At 40.7% G+C, this 13659-nt stretch overlaps 1 pseudogene; it reads right to left on the bottom strand.

Annotated features, from left to right (window-relative positions):
- The window catches only part of LOC147442329 (uncharacterized), a 14548-nt pseudogene extending 1289 nt beyond the window's left edge, over positions 1 to 13259 (bottom strand).
- Positions 13260 to 13659: the final 400 nt, after the last annotated feature.

Raw genomic sequence — 13659 nt, 5'->3', positions numbered from 1 at the left:
CACTCTTGGAGGTATTCAAAAGAATCATCCAAAGAAGGACCCCACAAGGACCTTGTGCAGTGGAAAACAACGGTCGGTTTTGCTGAATTTTTAAAGTTCACTTGCTCTCCGAATTTGAAAAGATGATACAAACAAAATTTGTAGCTCATGGGTTGAACTTTTGCCTCAAATGTTTTCATATTTTTTTGATCTACGAGCTGTGAGCTATGATTTTATTAGTGGACCCCAGTTTTCCCATGCTATGCAGCCACACTCTCTCTTCCACTTTATCATTTTCCTCTTTCACACACACTTCTCCACTCATCATCCCCACCTCTCTCACCACTCCTCTCTGCACCCTACTCACCTTCTCCTCAACCTTGAAGAATAAGAGAAACCATGGTGAACTCATACCTCCCACACACAATTCCATTCCAAAATTGACCACCTAGTCTCATTTTTCCTCCTCCAATTTACCCATATCTATCAAAAAAACCACAAAATTCAGCCTCTTCTCTTAAAAGAAAGCATCATGGTGGTTGATTACTCAGCTTCAATTACCTTGTCTCTCAAGGAAGGTCAAGAGTGGAGAAAAAATGTACCGTCAAAGCTAGTGGACCATCAAGAAGCTTCAAAATTGGCCCTACTCAAGACACTTGGAGCATCAATCTTGTAAGAAATCCACCTTTTCTTACCTCTTAAGAGTTTTTCTTCCTTATTTGTATCCTACATGGATACTCCCATTGTAAATATCCAATTCCATTTGTAAATTAATACTAACTCTACTAACACTAACCCACTATGAAAAGTCCTATCACCTCCATTTCTCTCCTCTCTCTTTCCCCACCAACTTCTTGATAATTCCAAGCAAAAGAAATTAGATAAATTGCTGAAAATCTAACCCAACCATGGTTAGAGGAGTAACCCTAGCCTTCAAAACTTCTATAAAAGGAGGGTGTAGCTAGCACAAAAAAGAGGGAGCCATAAGCAAGAGCACTATGTTATAGTTTGAGAAGCCAAGCTCAACCTCTCTAGAAGGAGCTCTTGAGTAGAATTTTAGGTCCTCTTAGGTTGGCTGAGATAAACGCTTCAGTAAATCCTTTTGTTTTGCCTCTCATTAGGTACGACCTTAGTTTGGACGTCTATATTTTTGTTTTGTTTTAAGAATTAGGTCATGCATAGACCATGGATAATGGCCCAGGAATAGAGGTTTTCCCCTTCCATTTCACTCCACACATTAGAATAAACATTGCAATTAGTAGGAAAATCCATTTTCAACAACGTATGGTGTTCATGTTTGGTGCCCAAAGAGTAGGAGAAATTCTCGCATCACCAAACCCTGTCATCCTACCTCTTATTGATTATCATAGGTCGTTTGATGTGAATATCTTTATTTTGTTGTAGAATAGATTGCAAGCTAGAAAACATTATTGTGTAAATCTTTTTAAGAAAGAAAAACAAAAACGGGTGTCACTTTGAAATCAATTCAATGGAAAGCCAACGCCAAATGTCTGGGTATCCTCTTTTCTTTGGAGAGCCTGGAGAGGATGCAGAATTATTTTTAGCGAATTTCAAGATGTCTTGCCGTATCAAGAGGATAATAACTGATCAAGAACGTATAGAAATGTTTGAGGTGGTCCTTAGGAAAGATGCTAGCACTTGGTTTGACTCTTTGCCTGAGGAAGTTAAGGGGAATTACACAGAAGTTTTGAATCGCTTCAAGAAATACTTTTTTGATCCCCAAAACACTCAAAAATTATGGCAAGACATTGTTTCTGATAAGCAAAAAGACTTAGATGACTACTACTTGTACAAGCAAGAGTTTCTACGTCTTTGGGCTCTATGGATACTAAATGTTGCTAACCCTGGTGATGGTGTAGAATTTCTAAAGAAGGAGAGGTTCATAGCCGGACTCTTTCCTGACCTTAAGGTAAAAGTTGAGGCAGCTGCACCTGCTACCTTTGATGCAGCTGAAACTAGGGCTGCTGAGAAATATAGGAAACTCAAGTGCTTAAGGGGAGAGGTTCCAATAGAAGTTCTTAGACCCAAAGGTAAGTCACAAGCATCAACATCGATAGATCTTCCTGAGGTAACGACGGAAGTAATTGAGAAGTTAAACGCATCTTTAAGCAGCCTGTCAATTCACCTTGCACAAGCTGTAGGTCCAAAGGGACAAGCAAAGAAGTCTGAAGAGCGAGATCCACGACCTAGGAGAGTCTTGCAATGTTGGAATTGCAGAGAATCTGGACATGGGATGTATAATTGTCCTTGGCCCTGTGGAGATCCAGGGAGACCTAACATGAATTACCCAGTGATGAATGCAGGAGAAGGAGCTGGTCAACAACCAAGGCTTCTACAAAGGCCAAATGGACCAAGACCACCTCCATAAGGGGTAGAAGGAGTTCCACCTTTGCCACATCCAAATGTGCATGTGGTAGAGGTGACAAATTCAAATGAGGTTGACATGGAAGCCAATGGCATTAAGCGTGGCCGAGGAAAAGGTAAAGAGAAAGAGGGTTTCCCATCAGAGAGTGACCATGGACAAGGCAAGAAGGCAAAGGAGACCAAGGAAGCTAAGAGGACTCGACGTCGTATCAATCTCCAAGACTTCCCTCTTGGACATGGTATGGCTCCATACAACCTATTGGAAGACATGCGAGGTAAGGGTCCTGATATCTCATGGCCTCAGTTTCTTGCATTATGCCCACAAGTTAGGAGGGATTTAACAAAGGCAGTTAGCACTAGGAGAAAGGTAAAAGAGAGTTTTCCTGTTGTAAAAATTGCACATGCTGAAATGAACGAGGATATTACACCTGTGCTAGATTGTTACATAAAAGGAAGATTGGTTAGGAAAGGTCTAGTGGATAGGGGTGCACAAATTTGCATCATGACAGAAGGGCTCATGCAAAGACTAGGCATGCACATCCATGAGACACCTGAAATCAAAGTGAAAATGGCAAACAATAGCAAGGCTAGGTGCGTAGGCATTTGTAAAAATGTTTTTATGGAGGCCTTTGGCATTAAGAAGGCAGTGTATTTTTATGTTATGTCGACCAAGGAAAGTGGTTATCCATTTATCCTAGGAAGACTATGGCTAATCAAAATGCGAGCTTTGCAGGATTTGGAGAGTGGGAAATTAATTTGCAGGATTGACAATCATAAGAAGGTTGTCTTTGACATGAAGGAGCAATTCCAAGAGGAGCTCCATGAAGAATCATCTCAAAGTGAGACGGAAGAAGGTTGGACCGATAGCACTTCAGAAGAAGAAAGTAGCAGCAGCATTACTGAAGAGGTGTCTTCCATCGAAGTCATGGGGGTAAAGTTTAAGCCAAGCAACCAAGAGACGTCTTGTCGAGGTTTGGAAGAGGTAGGTTCCCAAGAGAACCAAAAGGTGGAAGATGAAGGAATGTTAGAAGGTATGTTGTCTACAACACTTACAAAGGATGAAAGAGAGGAGTTCAAATGTGTGCTAAGGAAATTTCCGAGGCTTTTTGCTAAAGACTACACCGATGTGCGTGGAGTAGATGTTGTTCAACACAAGATTGAGTTGAAGCCAGAGGCCGCACCTAATGCTCAAAAGCTACGAAGGCTAGGAGTCATTAAGGAGCAGGCTCTACTCAAGGAGGTAAGAAAGCTTCTAGCAGCAGGTTTCATTTATCCAATGGAGAATTCAGAGTGGGTCTCTCCCGTTGTTGTCACTCCTAAGAAAAACGGCAAGTGGAGGGTGTGTGTGGATTATCGTCCACTTAATGAGGCAACAAAAAGAGATCACTTTCCCCTCCCATTTCAGGATGAGATACTAAATGAAGTAGCTGGTCATGAGAAGTACACTGTGTGTGATGGCTACTCGGGTTACTTTCAAATAGGTATCGCATTGGAGGATCAATCGAAAACAACCTTTATCACTCCTTGGGGTTGTTATGCTTTTAGATTCATGCCATTTGGCCTGACAAATGCTCCTGCAACTTTCCAACGCTTCATGAACATGGTGTTTCAAGCATTCTTTGGAAAGTCCATTAGGGTTTTTATTGATGATTTTTGCATTTATAGCTCAAAATCATTGCATCTACAAAGGGTAGAAGAAGGTTTAAAGAAGCTCTATGACATGGGAGGTCAACTCAACCCCGACAAGTGTCACATAGCTGAGGATGAAGTGATCTTGCTTGGTCACAAGGTTTCCTATAAAGGAATTGAGGTGGATCCTTCAAAGGCAAAGGCTCTTATTGAGCTCCCCTCACCCAAGAATCTCAAAGAGGTCATATCATTCATTCAAAAAGTGAAGTATATGTCACGCTTTATTCACTTGGCTTTGGAGTTGCTTCATCCTTTGCAAAAGTTGACACAACAAGTAGAATTTGCATGGTCTGATGAGCTTGAAGAGTATTTTTGTAACATAAAAGTCATTTTGTCAGAGCTACCAACACTCATGCCTCCTTGTTGGGAGTACACATTCTTTGTTAGCTCTAGTGTTGGAAGGGAAACAATTGGTGCTGTGTTGCTACAACAAGATCCCCACAGTACAAGGATGAGACCCATCTACTTTGCTAGTAGGGTCATGAATGCTTTGGAGAGAGACTACACAGAAGCAAAACTCATGATGCTTTCTCTCCTGTTTGCGGTGAGAAAGTTTAGATCCTACCTACTACCAAAACCTTTTGTAATTCTCACTGTATAGAATTTGTTCCCTTGGGTGTCATCTCAAATGAATCTTAGTACTAGGATCTCAAAGTGGATTATGGAGTTGCAAGAGTTTCAATACTCTTTCAAGGTAGAAGATAGTGTGCGTGCACAATTGGCAGGGATTCTCACTTATAGGGTGCATGAAAAGGAGATTAAGGTGCCTGAAGTAGAGACCCTACCATTACCACCACCAAAAAGTATTCCTAATGCTTTTACCTTGTTCTTTGATGGAGCTTTTCGTCGAGCCACAGGAAAAGCAGGGGGAGGGCTAGTGTTGCTCAACCCAAGTGGAGAGGTGGTCATGAAAGAGAAGTTCAATCTACCAAGTTCAGCTAGCAACAATGAAGCAGAATACGACACACTAATTCATGGTTTGAAGATGTGCATTGGCCAAGGGATACAACGCCTCATGGTAAACGGAGATGCACTTCTCATTGTTAAACAGATTTTAGGCATTTGGGCATGCAAGAATGAAAGCTTACGGACAAAAGTTCATGCCATTTGTAGATTGTTTAATCAATTTGAAGAAGTGCAACTATATCATATTCCTAGGAAACAGAATGAAGATGCCGATTTACTTGCACAGCAAGTAGTTACATGTGTTGAGAAAGAAGTGCAGGTCATCATGGTGGCAGCAACTGTCAAGCAACCGAGATACCAGGGATTGGAGTCATTGACTCCCATTATTAGCTACATTTTGGGGGGCGAGTTTCCACAAGACTTCACGAAGGCTCAGAAGAGGAGACTCATGAAGAAGGCAAGCACATATCTCTTCCTAGAAGGCTCCCTCTATCAAAGAGGGAAGGATAGAGTGTGCAGAAGAGTACCAACTATCGCGGAAATTCCAGCCATTCTAAAAGGTTTGCATGAAGAGGCATGTAGTGGTCATTTTTCCCAAGAATTAACTGTGAAGAAGATTTTGCTTGCGGGGTATGTTTGGCCAAGTCTGTATGTGGATGTCCAACATTGGTGTAAAAGTTGTCACAATTGTCAGGTAAATGGGAAAAGAAGATTGATTTATGGTCCAAGGCAAATCGTGCTTGCAAATGGACCCTTTGAAAAGTGGTGCATTGATGCTATGGGTCCTCAGCCTAGGAAAAAAAATGGTAAACTCTACATTCTAGTGGCTGTAGACTATATGACTAGGTGGGTGGAAGCACAAAGTGTGGCAAAGGTAAATGAGAGGACAGTGAGCAAATTCGTCTACACTCACCTTTGTTGTAGATTTGGCACACCTTTGGAGATTGTTTCTGATAATGGTCCAGGGTTTAGAAAGGGATTTCTCACAGAAGTCTGTGAAGAACTTCACATTCTACATCGTCACAGTACACCCTACTATCCCCAATCAAATGGTTTGGTAGAAAAAGCTAATGGTGTCATTGCAGGCATCATTAGAAAGATGGTGAGAAACAAGACAAAGTTGTGGGATGAATTCTTGGATGGTGCCTTGTGGGCGTATCGAACCACATATAGGGAAGCCATGGAGTTCACACCATTTCACTTGGTCTATGGTCAAGAGGCTTTACAGCCAATTGAGCTAAACATTCCAACAATGCGACTTCATGGCAAATCAGCACAAGATGATCAAGAAGCATGGATGGATCGACTTCTTACCTTAGCTAAGCTTGAGTGGAAAAGAGAAGCAGCATACGAGTGCTATAAGAGGAAAGCCACACAGACAAAGGAGAAGCTTGACAAGAAAATGAAGGACAAAGGCATCAATGAAGGAGATCTTTTGCTAAGGTATGATAATTGACTCGATAATCGTTTTGATGCCAAATTTGAAACAAGATGGCAAGGGCCATACATAGTCAAGAAGGCTTTCAATTCAAGTTACTATCAGCTTATGGACTTGAATGGTAAAGAGCACTCCAGGAAAGTAAACGGGTATCGCTTGAAGCCCTATTTGAGTCGCCTTCTACCAAAGGATCTACCAAAGATCTGTCAAAAGGCCATTGTCTCATGTAAGTATTGTTACATGAAGCATGAGTGTAACTCTAGCCAAAATTCTGAGGGGCCAAACAATAAAAATCTCGTCAAGGACTCTGAAGCACTCTCTTTGGCATACATGCTCTATGATGGTACATGAATATACCATCATCCAGGGGGAGGGCTAATGATAGCCGTTTTTCGGCTCTTTGTAAGTTCCACAGTGAGTTACCTCACCCTACCAAAATCACCCAAACACTGTGGCTATCCCTACCATTTCACTGTACATAGGCGTGCGTGAGTCACGGGACTTTTCCCATATCTTCTTAAAAAACCCTCAATTAGCTAGTCATTGGGCTAGTTGAGCCAAAAAAATAATAAAAAATAAAAAATATAAGTATATTATGGCCCATGCGTATGTAAATATTTCTTTGTATATATGGCCTAAATAAACGATTTTTTCATAATTATTTTGGTATTTATTTAAATATTTCTACCTAGGTGTGTGTTATTTATGCTCTGTACATTGCCTCACCATTACCACAAATTTTCTTACCATTTTTCATACTCTTTATTCCATATAGAAATATTTTCATGTAAGCTTCTCTTATATTTGGTGTAACTCCACCCCAACAAAAATCCAAAAAAACTAGTTTTATTTATGTGTATATTTTTTCACTATTGTGATTTTTCCCTTCCTACATCTATTTATTTTTTTCCTAAAAAATTAGAACACCAAAAATATTTATCTTTTTATGGTAGCCTCATAATGAGAGAGATTTCTTTTGACCCCTTTATATTTTTTTCCACTTATATTCTTTATATTTGACATGTACATATTTTTTAGACCCCTCAGTATTTGATTTTCTTAGTTGTACTATTCACTTATATCATAATCTCAACGATATCTTCAATTATAGACCTACCAAATAAGGTCAAGGGTAGGTGGCATGCATACATGCACTATGGAGGGCTCACTCTTGGAGGTATTCAAAAGAATCATCCAAAGAAGGACCCCACAAGGACCTTGTGCAGTGGAAAAAAACGGTTGGTTTTGCTGAATTTTTAAAGTTCACTTGCTCTCCGAATTTGAAAAGATGATACAAACAAAATTTGTAGCTCATGGGTTGAACTTTTGCCTCAAATGTTTTCATATTTTTTTGATCTATGAGCTGTGAGCTATGATTTTATTAGTGGACCCCAGTTTTCCCATGCTATGCAGCCACACTCTCTCTTCCACTTTATCATTTTCCTCTTTCACACACACTTCTCCACTCATCATCCCCACCTCTCTCACCACTCCTCTCTGCACCCTACTCACCTTCTCCTCAACCTTGAAGAATAAGAGAAACCATGGTGAACTCATACCTCCCACACACAATTCCATTCCAAAATTGACCATCTAGTCTCATTTTTCCTCCTCCAATTTACCCATATCTATCAAAAAAACCACAAAATTCAGCCTCTTCTCTTAAAAGAAAGCATCATGGTGGTTGATTACTCAGCTTCAATTACCTTGTCTCTCAAGGAAGGTCAAGAGTGGAGAAAAAATGTACCGTCAAAGCTAGTGGACCGTCAACAAGCGTCAAAATTGGCCCTACTCAAGACACTTGGAGCATCAACCTTGTAAGAAATCCACCTTTTCTTACCTCTTAAGAGTTTTTCTTCCTTATTTGTATCCTACATGGATACTCCCATTGTAAATATCCAATTCCATTTGTAAATTAATACTAACTCTACTAACACTAACCCACTATGAAAGTCCTATCACCTCCATTTCTCTCCTCTCTCTTTCCCCACCAACTTCTTGATAATTCCAAGCAAAAGAAATTAGATAAATTGCTGAAAATCTAACCCAACCATGGTTAGAGGAGTAACCCTAGCCTTCAAAATTGCTATAAAAGGAGGGTGTAGCTAGCACAAAAAAGGGGGAGCCATTAGCAAGAGCACTATGCTATAGCTTGAAAAGCCAAGCTCAACCTCTCTAGAAGGAGCTCTTGAGTGGAAGCTCATTGTCTTATGCACGTGCATGTGTTGTAATAGGGGATTAGCAAGGGAACTCTATGCCACTGTAAGAGAGAGAGTGATCATTCAATTGAGAGTAGGAAATCTATCATTTCTCCTACTAGTGTAAGCCCAACATTTACTGAATCAAGGAGGGTGGATTTGGACTAAGCTTGGATACTTTGTCTCCCTTCCAACGTGAAGTAATGGACAACAATGATGCGTAAGTGTCTTGGTGTTTTTTGTTAAGTTCTTGATAGCTTGTCTCTGGTGTTGTGATCAATCTAGCCATAAATCCCACATACTGTAAGAGGGCGACAGGGTGGAGAGGACTCCCCTGGCCTTAAGACAGTGATTGGGGTGGCTTTTCTTGTGATGTGTTGTGGTGAAATTTACGCAAGCTATGTTGAACAAATACTAATCTCACTTTGATTTGTCATGACAGATTTGTAAGAAGGCATTAGTGCAACAAGCACCCCCTTCCCCCCTCTCTCCCTTTCTTACATATATATATTTATGTTTGCTTGATCATTAATGATACACTTCAAAGCAGCCCGAGCACCATCTCTCTCTCATCTCTCTCTCTCTCTCTCTCTCTCTCTCTCTCTCTCTCTCGTGTTTAGTGTGTGAGAGTGATCCATTGGTGTTAGGGTTAGTGTAAATTCCTTGCTTGTTTGTGGGTTGCTCTAACGATTCTCCTCTTATGCGTCCTAGTTCGCTCTTAAACTAGGTGGTGCCCCTTGTGTAGTTGGGATTTGGCTGGGGGTTTGTTGTTTTGGGTTGTGTTGTGTTGTGCCCCAGCCCCATTGAGCAGCACGGGAACCTTGAAGGGTGTCTAGAGGTTGCTCTTCTTGTTGCCCGCCCCGGACCGCCTCAATATATAGAGAAGCCATATATTGAGTAGCTTCACATATAAGCTCAACACCCCCGCTCAAATAAGGGTCCCGAACTGTGAATGAAAAAACCCTTGGGGGATCAAGGGAAAAACCCACAGCTCTATATACACCCACCGTTATATTATAAAAATCATTGAATATACTAATGTTCATGAGGAGCTACATCACTCCTTTTACAATGATTATTTTATGAGGAGCTACATCAATCCTTTTACAATGAATGTTTTATGAGGAGTTACATTACTCCTATCTTGTCAAATACAATAATGAATACAAAGGTTCAATAAAGAGGTGTAAAGGCTATTGATTAGCTCGTAATCAGAAGTGTCTCCATGAATATGCTATGTAGCATGTCATCACTATCGTATCACCAAACATATCTTCATGTTGTCATCAATATGACATCACTAAACATATCTTCATAAATCTTTTATTGTCACCAAGTTTGTCTTCATAAAATCAATTCTTTGATGAATCCTACATAGAGCAGACTCAAAAAAACATAGTCATGAAAATTATTAGCATCGTTAGTGAAATAATTTACGTTCACAATGCCATAAGAGATGGTTCGCGATGCCACTCTTTTGACGATATATATACGCATGAAAACATATGGTACATAGAGTATGAACGTAAAAGTACAAGATGCGTGATTACGTGATGCAAATGATATGTGTATATACTACATAAAACAACATTTATCAACGTAGTGATCAATGAATATCATCATTGTATCAATAAAAAGGAATAAATCATCATGGTATCAACAAAAAGCATCATGATATCACCAAAAATAATCATTGTATCAACGAAACAACATCATGGCATCACCGAGAATAACCATGGTATCAACGAAACAACATCATGGTATCACTGAGAATAACCATGGTATCAACGAAACAACATCATGGTATCACCGAGATTAGCAAGAATGAGAACGTGGTGCTCTTAAGCAAGGGCAAGGAAGTTGGGAAAGGAATTATGATACATTCTCTACCCCACGAAAAGCTACATGGAAGAGATTTGCCTAGAGGCACGTTGGGAGTAGCCGTCCAATCGGCCAATCGGCATCAAATCCCGGTCTCATGTTGCCACATGTTCCACCCATTGGCGATGACGTGTGCACCTTAGGTGCAGCAGTGGGTACAGTTGTGGCGTGGCCGATAAGAGAATTGGTAATGAGACCTCTTAATTTTATTCAGTCTAACATGCTCTCTTTCGAAAGAAACATCGAACATTTTGTGACCAGGCAAAAGGGCAACGATCTGTATTCTGTGGAGGCAAGGGTTCAGTACCTGTCGCTCCAAGAACCACTAGCATAGCATCGGGTGCAATGGCCAAACCAAGCGTTTCAAAGCCTCCTCCAAAGACTCTTGTTGCAGAGGTAAGACACTGGAGTTTATTGCAGTATTTACTCATGAAATTAATCATTGTTTGCTAGTAACCTAGCCTAATAATTATTTTCCTATGGACAAGTAGTCGAGGGGTATCAAGAAAAGATGTGAAAATCAAGCAAGTGAAGTCGTTGAAAGCAAGCGGGTCACACGAGCACATAAAGAAGAGGACCCTAGCTGGGAGACCCCAAAGAAAAAGGGTAGAATTCCTTTGAAAAAGGAAGGTTCTAGCACAAAGAAAGAAGTCACCAAAGCGAAAGTAGTGCAAAAGCCAGTGAAAGCCAATGCTAAGGGCACTACACAATCCGAGGTACCAACGCCATCAAAGGACAAGGTCCCTATTGCGAACTACTAAAGTGAAGAAGATGACAAAAGAGAGGATGCGGGGAATGAAGATCGCAGTCTTTTTACTATTACTGAGAAATCCACGCTAAAATGGATTTGCTTGACGACACTTTGCACCTCCTTCAGGTTGGTAATTTCTAAAATGGTATGCTCGTCTAACATTTCCTGTTTCAAACTACAAGATCAAAAGCTATTCAAGTATGGTTATACAGGATACTCGCAAAGTACCAGCGCCATTGTGCCGCTTGTTACCACATCCAGTGGTACGGCCAGTGCAAGATCGTGTGCACAATCTAGCTTTGGAGTTCTCTAGAAATGGATATGTTCCACATCATGCCAGGTTCATGCTTTCAATAAGGACTCCAGATCTAGATTCAGTAGAAGTTAGTCATGCTATTCGAAAAACCTAGGATCCAATCTGGATGCAGCTTAATGAGGATTTTGAGAAACTAAATCCAGTTGGAGGGACGTAAAAGGACGTAAAAGGATGCAACTTAAATCCAGGTGGAGGGACGTAAAAGGAAAAATGTTGTACACATGGGATGGGAATCACCGTCTTTGGGCATGGAATGCACAAATTGATACAGGTAGATTACTTTATACACTTCTGTTTCTGACTCAATATCAAGATGAGATGAATTTTGTGAAACTATGAAAGATAATTTTGCTCTGCAGTTCACAAAGAGGAGCCTAAGTACCATTGCTATGTGGAAGATTTCTTGGTTAAGGTCACTAAAGAGAACAAGGGAGAAGTTCTCACTGTGGTGGCATGCTTGAATCGGTAAGCTTAGCTATAACATAATTAACGCATCCTAGTCGAATCGATAAGCTTAGCCATAGAATGAGTATTGCTTCCTAGTCAATTTGATAAGCTTAGCTATAGCATGGTTATCGCTTCGTAGTCCGCGAACGATAACTCAAAATCGGTGTAGAATTTGAAAATCCTTCCTTCTGCAAAGTTGTAGACCACATCAATTCCGGTCCCTTCGAAAGGTAGTTTCTGCAAAATCATTTTCTATTAGCAAAGAAATCAAAAACAAAAAGCGGAACATGCTTTTCAGGCATGTACGCAGTCCGCGAACGATAACTCAAAATCGGTGAAGAATTTGAAAAAACTTTCTTCTGCAAAGTTGTAGACCACATCGATTCCAGTCTCTTTGACGGGTAGTTTCTGCAAAATCATTTTCAATTAGCAGAGAAATCAAAAACAAAAATGTACTGCTCTGATACCATGTTGAGAGAGAAAAAGAGAGCGCAGAAATAGAACCCCAAAGTGTGTAGAATACACACATGAGATGATGCATATATAGAGGGGACCTGGGTGTCATATATAGAGAAGCCATATATTGAGTATCTTCACATATAAGCTCAACAATGTGACACCCCGCTAGCTGTAAAGACTTTACTTCTAGCGCTGTTAAGTTCGTGCCCTGTGCCACTGGCCACTCAAGTGGAGGTCTTGGAGGCCGCATCACAATATATGGACATACATCCCACACATGTTTGACATCATCACTACAAAACCATACCCATGTCTCATTGTTACGCCCCTCCCAGTTGCGTTTCCCCCAAAAACTTGGTGCCGCTGTTGCCTCTTGCATAAATTCACCTTTTTCTTGCACTTTCCTCCTTTGATTTTTCCTTGGCAAGTGAACTTAGACCCCAGTTTGCACCTATGTATTGCCCACATGGTGTCATTTATGTCAACCTCAATGGCCCTAATTGTCACCCCGTCATTCTCCTCATCCATAGACTGATCTTGGATTACCTGTGATGCATCTCCAAATGACAACTTTCGAGCCTTTCTTTGTCGAGCAACATTTTGAGTGACATACTTTGGGCTGTGTGAACTATTTGCCTCCTCGCCTATAACATTGCCGAATGTCTTGCATTGCCTTGTCATTGTAACCTGGTCTCCAAAAAACTCTGGCACCTTTGGAAGATCAAAGCCTCCAATTGCATCGTTCACAACACGGCTACTCTGTGATGGAGTAGGTGTGTGGAATTGTCGTGAAGCTGCCCTGTCTCTCATCTTGCTTATGCTTGGTCCGCTTCCTATATACTTACCCTCTGTATATGGCATTCTTTTGGATTGTTGAAGAATAGTGTTCCCAATATCCGAAACTGTTGCATCGTATAAAGAAATTTTAGGCTTCTGACCTTCACCTGCTAGCCATGAAGCGTGACATGACTCTGAGAGATTTGTTCGAGGGACGACCTCGATGCAATAGTCATCTAAAGCCTACAAAAAAATAAAATAATATATTTCTTTGATATCATGAAGGGTCTAATTAAATGGACATCCTACAAACTATTCTAGAATAAATTTGAAAACTTACACCAACAATTTCCTTCCTCCAATGAAGGTACCTCACATGCCACCAACTCAACCAGCACTCCATTGGGCCTAGATTCCCATCTTCCACCTTTCC

The sequence above is a fragment of the Adiantum capillus-veneris genome, chromosome 14 (genome assembly GCF_014529385.1).
Source record: "Adiantum capillus-veneris isolate H3 chromosome 14, ASM1452938v2, whole genome shotgun sequence".
Classification (NCBI taxonomy): domain Eukaryota; kingdom Viridiplantae; phylum Streptophyta; class Polypodiopsida; order Polypodiales; family Pteridaceae; genus Adiantum; species Adiantum capillus-veneris.
The sequence above is the reverse complement of the archived record's forward strand: the minus strand, read 5'-3'. Positions and strand labels throughout refer to the sequence as shown.